A 12,197-nucleotide genomic window follows, 5' to 3' on the forward strand; every position below is an offset into this window, starting at 1 on the left:
CTTATCTTATGTAAGGAAGGGTTATTTTTGTTTCTCTCTGTTAATGAGCCCAGAATCAGCTTCCCATGACAGTTAGCTATTCATTTCTCTGGATAACACAGTCTCTCAGAATAACATTCACCTCTTGTCTTCCTGGCGTATTAATCTAAAGTCTAGGGAAATATGATCACATTCCAGCATTTCCCTCACTAAAGATTTTTTGTTAATCAAGACAATTGCTCGTCCCAACTAACGACACTCAATACGGACAATTGTCCACCATTTCCCAGATTTGGGAGTCACGTCCTACTAGCTTCACCAGATGTTGCGCTCTCGCCTGCACTGGCCTTGGACTCACATCTACCTAACTGTTGCTTACTTTTATGTTTCCAAAGGATAGGATAAAGGGTATGCCCCCAACAAATACAGCTATTTGGTCCTGCCTGGGCTTCTGCCCCAAATCCTATCTGTTCACCAAAGGTTCCTCAAGAATTTCCGTAAAAGCAGAACTAAAGAATCTAGGCCCTTACTTCATAGTACCTGAACCCCAACTTGACTTTTCTAAATTTCTCCTAAGGAAAGGGGCCTCAAAAGCAAAAGAAAAGAAAAAAAAAAGTATGATCTCAGATATTCTTTTGAATTCTTTCATCGTTGCCTAAAGACCTGGTACTCTCCAAAGGCAGGGCTGAAATAGGACCTTGTTCAGTGACCAGACTGTCACGTTAATCTCAGCCTGTCAGAACTTCCTCTGAGGGTAGATCAGTGGGGAGAGATCAGCACAGTAATACCTATTAACTAGTAGAGTAGCATCTCTAAGTGTTTTTGCTTTGAAGTATCTTACCTTATCCTTTTTTTGAACAAAAAAATTTTTGCAATTTTCATAATTTTTTAACATGCTCCAATTTATTGAGAAATAGTAGACTTGAGTAAAGGGAAGGAGGTAAAAACAATTTTTGAAATATCTGGGAAGGGCAGCTTAGAGAAAAATTTTAAAATGCATGTGCAAATAACATTTATATGAAAATTTAAAAAGACTATCATCATTTTTTTCCAGACCGTTATGCTGCTCAGCTGCATAATTTGTGTTGGAACATAAGGAAGTGAACAAGCAGAGAGAAAGCTTGGAACTTGAAAGGTAAGTTATGACTTTACACTGATCGTTTCTAAGAGGAAATTAATTATGCCTCTCCTAATAGAGGGATAATAAGGGGAAATGGAAATCTACAGAAGATAGAGCAAAAGCCTCTAAAACTTTTGATACTTGAAGAAGGTATTTTAACTCCCAGATGGGGGGCCAGTGACAAGTACCATAAAATCAGGATGACCCAATATAGATTTCAGGTGAGCTAATTTTACTCAAGAATGAGAGAAAAGCGGCATGAATAATAATTGAAGATTAGGGGAAAATGTATTTAATCATACTTAACTTTAAAAAAAAAATTCTGACCTAAATTATATATTCTTCATTTAAATGCACATTATTTAAGTGCACTAGATAGTAATTCAGCTAGACACTAAGTATAGCTCTTTAAAGCACTTTTTGTGTTTTAAAAGAGCAAAAATGGGGCATTCGTTTAAATCTCTCAGTCAATCATGCTTAAAGGAGGTTAATATGAGGACTTAGCCCGGGTGTCTCCATATCCCTGGTGGAGAAATACGGAAATTTGAAGTATAATGCCCAGAAGATAAAATTTTTAAAAATTCTTAAGCTGTAGCCTACAAAATACAAAAATATATATTTTTTAAACTATCAGTGTAAACATATGCAAACTGTCTTTTAGATTTTCAGCTAGACCAGTTTTGCCAGCTGGTAACTTTAGAAAGTTAGCAACTTTAGAATCAGGGACGCCCACTCAATATTTGCTAATATAATTATGACTCTTCGCCTTTAAAGCATACTTTCAATGAGTAATGTTCTAAGCTCTGTGTCAGGTTGGGAGGAGAAAGTTGATTGCATTCTCGAACTTTCCTGGATGGCTTCAGATGCCATAATGTATTTTTTTCTTTGTTGGGGCCAGAGATAAAAGTCAGAAATATGTTCACTATAACCAGGAAGGAGATCTAATCTCTCCAATTTATATCTTTAATACTGTTTACTACAACTAAATGGTAATTGGTCTCCCAATATGCTTCCACTTACAGACATAGGCTATTTCCCCACTTCATAGCCGCTCTTCATCTACAATGCACCCTATGTTTCTGTCAGTAAGTGATGTTTCTGAGTTACAGTGTTAGAATACATCTTTTTTTCAGAGAATGGGTAACCAGCAATAACTTAATTCGCCTTAGGATGTCCCATTTTCTTATAGAAGAATCTCTCTTCCCCCAGAAAGCATATTCATCTCAACACTAGACATGTGCCAATGTTAGAGGGTAGAATCTCCTACTTAGACAGTCAGTATATTTACTCCCACATCTCATGTCCATTCCTATACTCAGATACTGCTCTTAAGGGCTTTCATATTTTCTGTTCACTATTTGATTCATAAAACTGTAATTTCTGCCATGTAAATACCAAAGACATTTCTCTTGCACTTTGGGCTCTGTTTAAGGTGTTAGGACTTTCCTTGTAACTGAATTGTGAAAATGTTATTTGCAGGTTTATATTGAACTTTGAGTTTTGTAGAATCTTAGCAATCAAAACTTTTAGCCCTGTGGCCTGACCAAGAGAATTTAGTAGTATTATATTATTTTTCAATTTTAGACCTACTTTATTTGACAAAAACTGTGCATTTATTAGTTTCCATCAATAACAATGATTGGGTGTTTTTGGAATCTTTCTTTTAGCAATATTTTCTTCTAGCTGTAAAACCAGACAAAATTCTAAATTCAACCCCATTTCTTTTATTTGCTAACAGTTGAATCTTAAGCATTACTTAAACTCTCTCACTTTAATGTCTTAGTCTGTATAATAAGTATAACACCGATGGCATGGGCTGTTATAAGATTCAGTGAGAGGCTATGCTCAGTAAATATTACTTCCCTTAATCTAACTTTTTAATACTTTTTTTATAATTGAAAATTTTTTAGATAATTGTAGATTCACATGGAGTTGTGAAAATGTTACAGAAATTTCCTTGTATCTTTTAACTAATTTCTGTCAATGGAAACATTTTCAAAATTATAATACAGTATCACAGTCAGGGTATTACATCGGCACAATCCACAGCTCTTGCTCAGATTTGCCTAGATTTGTCTGTACTTCTGTGTTTGTGTGTTTAAATTTTTATTTAAAAATAATTTTAAACTTACAAAAAGTTAAAAGAATAATTCCAAGAGCATTTTTTTCTTTTTCTTAAGTCATTTTAAGTTAGGTTGCTAATCTGAGGCCCCACCAGCTCCCAACTACGTCAGTAGGAAATTCCCACAAACAAGGACATTGCTCTACATAACTCCAATATAAGCATAAAATCGGGAGCTTAACACAGACACATTACTATCATATAATCCACAGACTTTATTCAAGTTTCACTATTTTACAATAATATCCTTTATGGAAAAGGATCCAATTCTATTTAGTTGGCATGTCTGTTTTGTCCCATTCACATTGGATCCGTTCCTCCATCTTTACTTAACATGTGTGACTTGACACTTTTGAAAATGACAACGCAGTTATTTGGTAGTACATCCCTCAATTTAGGTTTGTCTGATTTTTCTTCATGACTAGATTCAAGATAAGTATTTTTGGCTGGAATGTCAGAAAAGTGATACTCACTTTATCCTCACTGTGTTCCATCAAGTTATAAGCAAATTCAATTTGTGCCATTACTAGTGATATTCAACATGAACGCTTGATTAAAGTAATTTCCTCCAGCTTTCCCCATTGTAAAGATTCTCTCTTTCACTTTTGTAATTGCTAAGTATTGTGTGCAAAAGTTCTTTGAATCTGTGTATCTTGTATATCATTTAACTTCCACCCAAATGTTTTATATACATTGATGTTTTGGGCCAAGTTACTTATTGCTGTGATGGTGGCCAAATGACTTTCTTACTCTATAGCTTTTTCTGTATTTATTGCTTGGCATTCCACCGTTAGGAAAATCTTTCCTCATTCATTCATTTATTCATTCATATCTGCATGGAGTCATGGATTTCTGTTTTATCCAATTGATTATAATCTGTTACAATTTATTACTTATTTTGCTGCATAAATTGTCCTAGATTTGACCAGTGGAAGTCTCAAGCTGGTTTGTGTATCCTTTTGACATAATTCCATCATTTGGGGAGTATTTGCTTATTTTCTGGTACAACAAGATGCCCCTGAGTTATCTGTTTCTCCCCTTCCCCAGCCCAGGAATCAGCAGTTTCTCCAAGGAGCCCTGGTTCCTGTTAGTGGAGAACAGTATTTAAAAAGCAAGATCTGAGGGAAAGATGCTCATTGTTATTGGGGTATCTCTACTCCCAGGCCCTCTCCAAACAGAACTATGATATATATGAATTATCTTATATCTGAGTATATATCCTTATATCTGTAGTTACATCTTTCTTTTTCTTTCTTCCTTTTTCTATTTCTTTTCTTTCTTTCTTTCCCTTTCTTTCTTCCTTCCTTCCTTCCTTTCTTTTTCTTCTATCTATTGAAAACTATGCGTTCACATTGATGTTTTCACTTCTAGCCCAACATTACAGGGTTCACTCTAGTTTTTTCTTTTTCCGTATTTGTAACTCCCTTCTCCAGTAACAATGAATCTGATTCAGTTATACTCAATATATATAATTATTTGATAATTTCCCTTCATACACACCTAACTCCTATCAAAGCTGTTGTCACCCTCCTCTCCGCCCTCCCCTTCCCCCTACCACAGCTGTAGACAAACTCGTCATTCTGTTTGGTTTCTCTGTACCTTACACTGGCAGCTACCATCGTCACCCCCCTCATGGATGTCATCCTCCCCCCAAGCAATCTCGCTGATCTGTTCTTCTGTATCATCTACTCTGCTATTGAGTCCCTCTAGTGAATTTTTCATTTCTAATATTGTAATATTGTACTCTTCATTTCTGATGGGTTCTTTTTTATATTTTCCAATTCTTTGTTGAAATTCTCACTGAGTTCATCCATTCTTCTCCCAAGACCAGTGAGCATGCTTATGACTCTTTGTTTGAACTCTTTGTCAGGTAGGGTTTTTTTTTTTAAACATTGGCACCTGGGCTAACAACTGTTGCCAATCGTTTTTTTTTTTTCTGCTTTATCTCCCCAAACCCCCCCTGTACACAGTTGTATATCTTAGTTGCAGGTCCTTCCAGTTGTGGGATGTGGGACGCTGCCTCAATGTGGCCTGCTGAGTGGTGCCATGTCCACGTCCAGGATCCGAACCCTGGGCTGCCACAGCGGAGTGCGTGAACTTAACCACATAGCCACAGAGCCGGCCCCTGTCAGGCAGATTATTTCTGCTTCATTTAGTTCTTTTTCTGAGGTTTTGTCCTGTTCCCTTACTTGGAATGTATTCCTTTGTCTCCTCATTTTGCCTCTTTCTCTGTGGTCATATCTATGTATTAGGTGCGTCAGCTACATCTCCTTATCTTGGAGAGGTGGCCTTATGTAAGAGATGACTTATGAGGCCCAGCAGTGTGCTTCCCTCTTGTCACCAGTTCCAAATTTTCCAGGGGTGACCCATGCATGGGCTACATGTGTCCTTCTGTTGTGGCAGGGTTGCTCTTGCTGCAGATGCCTAGGAAGGTTAGGCTGTTCCCCTGGCTGCCTGGTTGTAATGATCAGCCACATGTGGCTGCTATGGTCCTTTCAGTCAATTTACTGGGCATGGAAACCCCAGCACAGTTGCTGCAAAGTATAATAGCACCTTTCTATTGCAGCTTTTCTGTTAAGTGAATAGGCCCCCCATGTGGCTGGTTGCTAGGCTCCGGGGTTTTCAATTGCTGTAAGTCCCCAGCCTGCAAGGCTCTTGTCAGCTCTCTCAGGGTTGAAACTGAGTGGGGCCAGGTCCAGGTGTGGGAGCACCCAATTGTTTCCAGCTTTGGAAGGTGGGGCTGATCCCCTATGTGACTGTTTAAGACGCACAAGTCTGCTGCATCTGACAGGCCCCACCGACTGTGGGGCCACACACCCTGTCAACACAGTCCTGCCCTGTTCATGCACCTCAATCCACTGAAGTGGACTCAGTCTCCACACTGCTGACTTCCCACACACTCCGCCAACACAGGCCTGCCCCTCGCACACGCCCTGCTCCTCAGGGGCAGATACACTAGCCCAGTTGCAGAGGTTTCATGCACCCCACCTACCTGGGCCCACAAGTTGCCCGAGGGCTTGCTGTTGGGTGGGGCCAGTCCCTAGGGGAGGTTGCCTGCACTGTCTGAGCTGGATTAAATCAGTGCTCTAGGGGGTGGGGCAGATCCTTGTGCTAACAGGCCAGGGGAAGAACTCCAATGGAATCTGCCGGGATCTGTGTCAACACGCCTGTGCTAGTTCACAATAATGGCTGCCACCAATGTCTCAATCCCTAGGGAGGTCTCACCTCTCACCAAGATGCACCCAAAGCCTATCCAGTGTCTCTTTTCACAAAAGGACTGTGCACTTTTCTGGTGATTTTAAGTTGCTTTCCGAAACTGGAGAATGTGTGCGTGGGCCCTTTAGGAGCAGGCTTCCCCGCCCCACTTATGTCCTATAGGTTTTCTGGGGGTATTCCCCGTTGTAGTTAATAGCCAGTAAAGCCAGGTATTATGACACTTGTCTCAGCTGTGCTGAGTCAAAAAGCTGCTTATTATGGTAATGCTTCCTTGCTAAGATCTGCTCCTCCAGGAAAGACTTCATACCTTAAGGTTGCTCCTGGCCAGCCAGGAAGCGTTGTTGCTAGAAGGTGCCTTTTTCCCTCCAGAAAGGAAGTTCTGCCTCTTCCACTTCAGCCAGCACTGTCCCTTGTTGTGGGGGTTCTTTTTATCCAGTTTTCAGTTCTCTCTCAGGGGTAATTGTTCCAAGAGTAGTTGTAAATTATTTTGTCCATGGGTGGAGGTGAGTTCAGAGTCTGCCTACACCACCATCTTGACACCATTCCTTCTGAAAAACACACTTCTGATGAGGGGTTAATATCCAAAATATATAAGGAACTCATACAACGCAATATCAAAACAAACTAACAACCCAATTAGAAAATAGGAAAAGGACCAGTAGACATTTTTCCAAAGACATACAAACAGCCAAATGGCCAACAGGTACATGGAAAAGTGTTGAACATCACTGACCATCAGGGAAATGCAAATCAAAACCATAGTGAGATCCCACCTCACACTTGTTAGAATGGCCATTATCAAAAAGGGCAAAAGATAGCAAGTGTGGGCGAGAATGTGGAGAAAAGGGAACCCTTATACACTGTTGATGGCATTATAAATTGGTTATTGTGGGAATACATTATACGTTATGGAAATACATTATGGAAAACAATATGGAGGTTCCTGAAAAAATTAAAAATGGAACTACCATATAATCCAGCAATCTCTCTTCTGAGTACTTACCCAAAAGAACTCAATATCTTGAAAAGATATCTGTGCTCCCACATTCATTGCAGCATTATTTACAACAGCCTGAGATACAGAAACAAGCTAAGTTTCCATTGATGGATGAATGGATAAAGACATTTTGGGATATACATACAACGGAATATTATTCAGCTTTAAAAAAGAAGGTGATCCTGCCATTTGTGACAACATGGATGAAAATGGAGGACATTATGCTAAGTGAAATAAGACAGACATGGAGAGAAAAATACTGCATGCTCTCATTTACATGTGGAATCCAAAAAAAGTCAAATACACAAAGTAGAAAAGTGGTTACCAGGGGCAGGAAGGTGGAGGAAATTGGAGATATTGGTCACAGGGTAGAAAGCTTTAGTTGTGTATGATAAATAAGTTCTAGAGATCTAACGTACAGCAGGATAACTATAGTTAATAGTACTGTATTGTAGAGTAGAAATTTGCTCAGAGTGTAGATTTCAGGTGATCTCACAACAACAAAAAAATGGTGACTATGTGAAAAGATGGATATGTTAATTAGCTTGATTGTAGTAATCATTTCACTATACAGGTATAGCAAAACATCATGTTACAAGCCTTAAATATACAAAAGAAACTGCAGTATATACATATAATGGAATACTATTCATCCATCGAAAAATGGGAATTCGCAGTACGTGACAGTATGGATGAACCTTGAGGACATTATGCTAAGGAAATAAGCCAATCACAGAAAGACAGATACTAAATGATTCCACTTAGATGATACATCTAAAATAGTCCAATTCATAAACCCAGAGTGAAATGGTGGTTGCCAGGGGCTGGGTGTAGGGGGGAAATTGGGAGTTATTAATCAATGGGCGTGAAGTTTCAGTCAAGCAAGACAAACTCTAGAGATGTGCTGTACAACACTGAGCCTATAGTGAACAACGATATATGGTACGTTTAAAAAAATTCTTAAGAGGTAGATTTCATGTTAAGTGGTTTTTCCACAATAAAATTTAAAAAATTTAATTTAATTTAACTTTTAAAAAATAGGACCATTCTACTCCCAGTTTCTGGCACAGGGCCTGCATGGAATGAAGACAAGGTAATAAATGTTTGATGAGTCAGAAGAAATAAGAAAATAAACCAAGAGATGTATTTATCATCCCTTCCCATAGAGATATGATGGGAAAATGTTCCTCTTTTTAACTGGTAGCGTGCTTGTGTCAAGGGGAAATTGTCGTGAAGGAAAACATTAACTTAGGATATTTAAAATAGGCCAAGAGTCATCCCCTGAGAAGTTTACAGAGTTGTCAAATTTGGCTTTAATGCCCACAACCTCCCTGTTTTGTGTTTTTCTGTTTTCTCACACGTTGTGGACGCCCAGTAACCATCATAGACTCTGCCCACCTTGCATCTAGCTAGGATTTGAAACTCGTTCACCTATTATAAATAAGCAAAACCTAGTTCCTTCTTAAATCATCAATACCCAGAGACTAATGCTAAGTGTTCCTTATTTACTTCAGGTCCTTCTCTAAACAAATGGCTTTCCCAGTCACCCAATAACCCAACCTTGGCTTGCTTCTCGATCAAGCTAAAGCCTAGGTCATAACTTGGTTCTTGACCTGTTTATCCCATATCTAATTCCTCCCTGTCTCAACCACACCATGGTCTTGCTCTAGGTAGTATCCATAACTAGTTCTTGCTTCTTTATAAATAAAAATATAGAAAACAATGGCTTCTCACTTGCCCAGTGGACAAACTGATTGATTGTAGACTGGAGGGGTGCAGTGTGGAAAACTGAATCAAAGATATGGCCTTTTGTGTTCTTTCTTTATGACGTGAAGGAGGTAGGTAGGCTATAGAAGACAAACACAGGCGGGACAGTTTGTCTGGCAACAGATCAGAAATGCAAAAGGACAGAAGAGTTTATACATAGAGAGCAAGGGATGACCCCCGAGCAGTGGTTATTAGACGCCTGAACGTATGCTCCTGCTGCCTTTGCTAATCTTTGTCGTCATCAGTCACTCAGGACCTCAGTCAGACTTTTTTCAGATTTTCCTTCCCTTACGTTTTCGAAGTGGTGAAGTGTTTTATTGAATGTCTGGAGTCACAGCATAGGAAAGTGTCATAAAAATGGAGGAAATTAAACAAAACATGCCCGGTAGGAGCAGAGCATGAATGTGCCAGTTCCTGTTCTTCATTGCTGCTCTTTCCAGATGTGCAAAATTTTCTTGAAATGGAAGAAAGAAAAAGAGAATGGTCAGTGGTGTCTAAAAATATATAATTGGAGTCAATGACTATTGTGCTGGAAAGGTGTTTTTCAGAAGTACTTCCTGGAGAGAAAAGCCTCAGGAGAAATCATATTTTGGCTTGCCTGGCAACGTTATTTTCCACCCTGAGGACTGTGACTGTTTTATCTGGCTATTATCCTCTTTGCTTTACTGAGTATTAACCCTCAGAACATGTATTAAGAAGTGAGTGCCAATATGGCTGCTCAGTGTCTCCATCTCAACTTCTAGTTGGCTGGCAGTGACTGCATATTAAAAATAAGACATATTGCTGTGGAACGCAGTGGTATATTTTCCTTATGGATAGAACCTAAATGGAAATATGGAAAAGAGTCACTAATGTTTTAAAAAGCTTTTTCTTTTTATTTAAGTTGCTTGAAAGCTTCTTACCTTCCTCACACTCAGTGTTGTTGACTGAGGTTCACCTCATGCTGTTGAGAGGTTGATCTTTCTACAGGAAAGTTATTTTCTCAATAATTTTCTTGATGGTCCTATTTTAATACTTTTCATAACGAGTGATTCGACTTCACTGGTCGTTCCCTTCTTTCTAACTCCATTCACACACTGTTTTCTTTACCTGAAAGGGGGAAAAATTGGAACTTGATCTTTGAAACCAACAGTTCAAGAAGTTGCATATGCCTCCACCCAACTTATCAACTTCCTACCCCTCATATTTTCTTGATCCTGTTATTTTCCAGCCCAAAGTCTGAAATGGAAGAACATATAGGTGAGATCTAAGGAAAGGGAGAGAGGTGTCCCTCAGCTCCAAGGCAATTTTGTCATTTTTCCTTTAATTGGAATGTTCGATTCATTCATCCATTCCGTTAATATCTATCTATTGAGATTTACTAGCGTAAGGGAGGAGTGACAAGAAAAGTACCTGTTAAGTACCAAAACTGAATAGATAAGAAGACAAATGTGTGGTAAGCATGAATCAGGAAATTATTGCATTTATTTTATTTTCAGAATCAGGGAATTTTTTATGGGGAAACTTCTATTTGATTTGGGACAGGAAGACTGGTTGATTTCCATGAGTGGAGATAGGGAGGGAGGAAAGGTATTGAAACAAGGAAGAATGGTATAAACGCAACTGCTGACAAGGAACTGACAAGTATTCTTGTTTGCTTGTGTATTTTTCAAGTAGGGAAGACTGCAAGTTTTCCCACACTGGTAATGCTCACAAAACATTTCTGCCTTTCATTTCTCATATTGTTCTCTTAGCTCTATTTCCGATTCCTCGACGGTGCCCTGTGGAGCTAAGGAAAGTAGGAAAGACTCCATTTGTCCCCTCCAAAGTTGTCACTTAAAGTGAAGTTTAAGCCCAATCTCTTGACCCTCCAGGCCTGAGAACTACACAGGCATGATGAAAATGGATACAATTGTAGCCTCCAAATGGTTTTTCAGAAATGTAGATCCTCGGAAAGGCACTTGGGTTCTCTGAATGCTTTTACAGTTGTTTGGGTTTTTTTTACAACTACTCAACCCCCTGCTTGCATACCTCTAGTCACGTGCAACTCACTACGACTAGAGAGAGTCCATTCTTCCTTCTGAAAACTCTTACAATTAGGAAGTTATTTTTCACATATTGAGTGGAAGCTATTCCAGTGCTTCTCTCCAGAAAGACTCCCCAAAGCAGTCAAGCAATGAGAAAATCCTCTTCTGCTAGAGACAAACTCTGTTCTCCTCGTATAAATCGACTACAGGGTTCTGTCTATAGGGTGACACACAGACAGAGTGCTTCTTACACTCTGATCCACGATTTGGAATATTGGATGGATTATTTTGTGTATTTACCACTAAATTGCGAAGACTTCAAAATTGCCTTTTAAAAATAAAACTCTTACCATTAAGAATGAATCACGAGGAGAGAAAAGAATACTTTCAATTCTCTCGGCAAAAAGAAAATTATGTCTTTATAAGCCTTTTTCTTTACGAGCCATTCCCTTATGGCAACAAATAGCTTGGGTTTATAGAACCTTCGTTCCAGAATAGTTACAACATGAGCTTAGAAGATGGTGGTGCCATAACTGAGGAGGCAAGGGTGGCAATGGTTATTGTGCTTTCAGGAATTGTTTACCAACCACGGGCTGGCTGCAGAAGTCTGCTTTGTGAAAGGAGATAATGGTAGTTAGGACATTGAGGAAAACCACTGATTGTCAAAAATACTGTTGACTCTTTTACTAAACAAAAGAGTAAATCGAAGCTCAGAGACCAAAATCCAGAATGGTTCCAAGTTTTGCTCTGGCTACAAGAGCATGTCTGCATCTCTAAATAAAACAAAAATAAGCATAACAGTTCTGTATTTCTCAAGGTCTTGGCAACAAATGCTTGTTTGTTGCCAAATATTTAGTCAAGCTGAGTCCACCTATAGAAAGTGCAAAACATTCTAGGTGCTTCTAAGACTGTGGCTCCAACTGGCTAGTGAAACTCCTTTCTCTAAAGTTTCAGAGGAGTTACTGGACACCAAGCCTAATGTTCTCTTCT

The sequence above is a fragment of the Equus przewalskii genome, chromosome 28, assembly GCF_037783145.1.
Source record: "Equus przewalskii isolate Varuska chromosome 28, EquPr2, whole genome shotgun sequence".
NCBI lineage: Eukaryota > Metazoa > Chordata > Mammalia > Perissodactyla > Equidae > Equus > Equus przewalskii.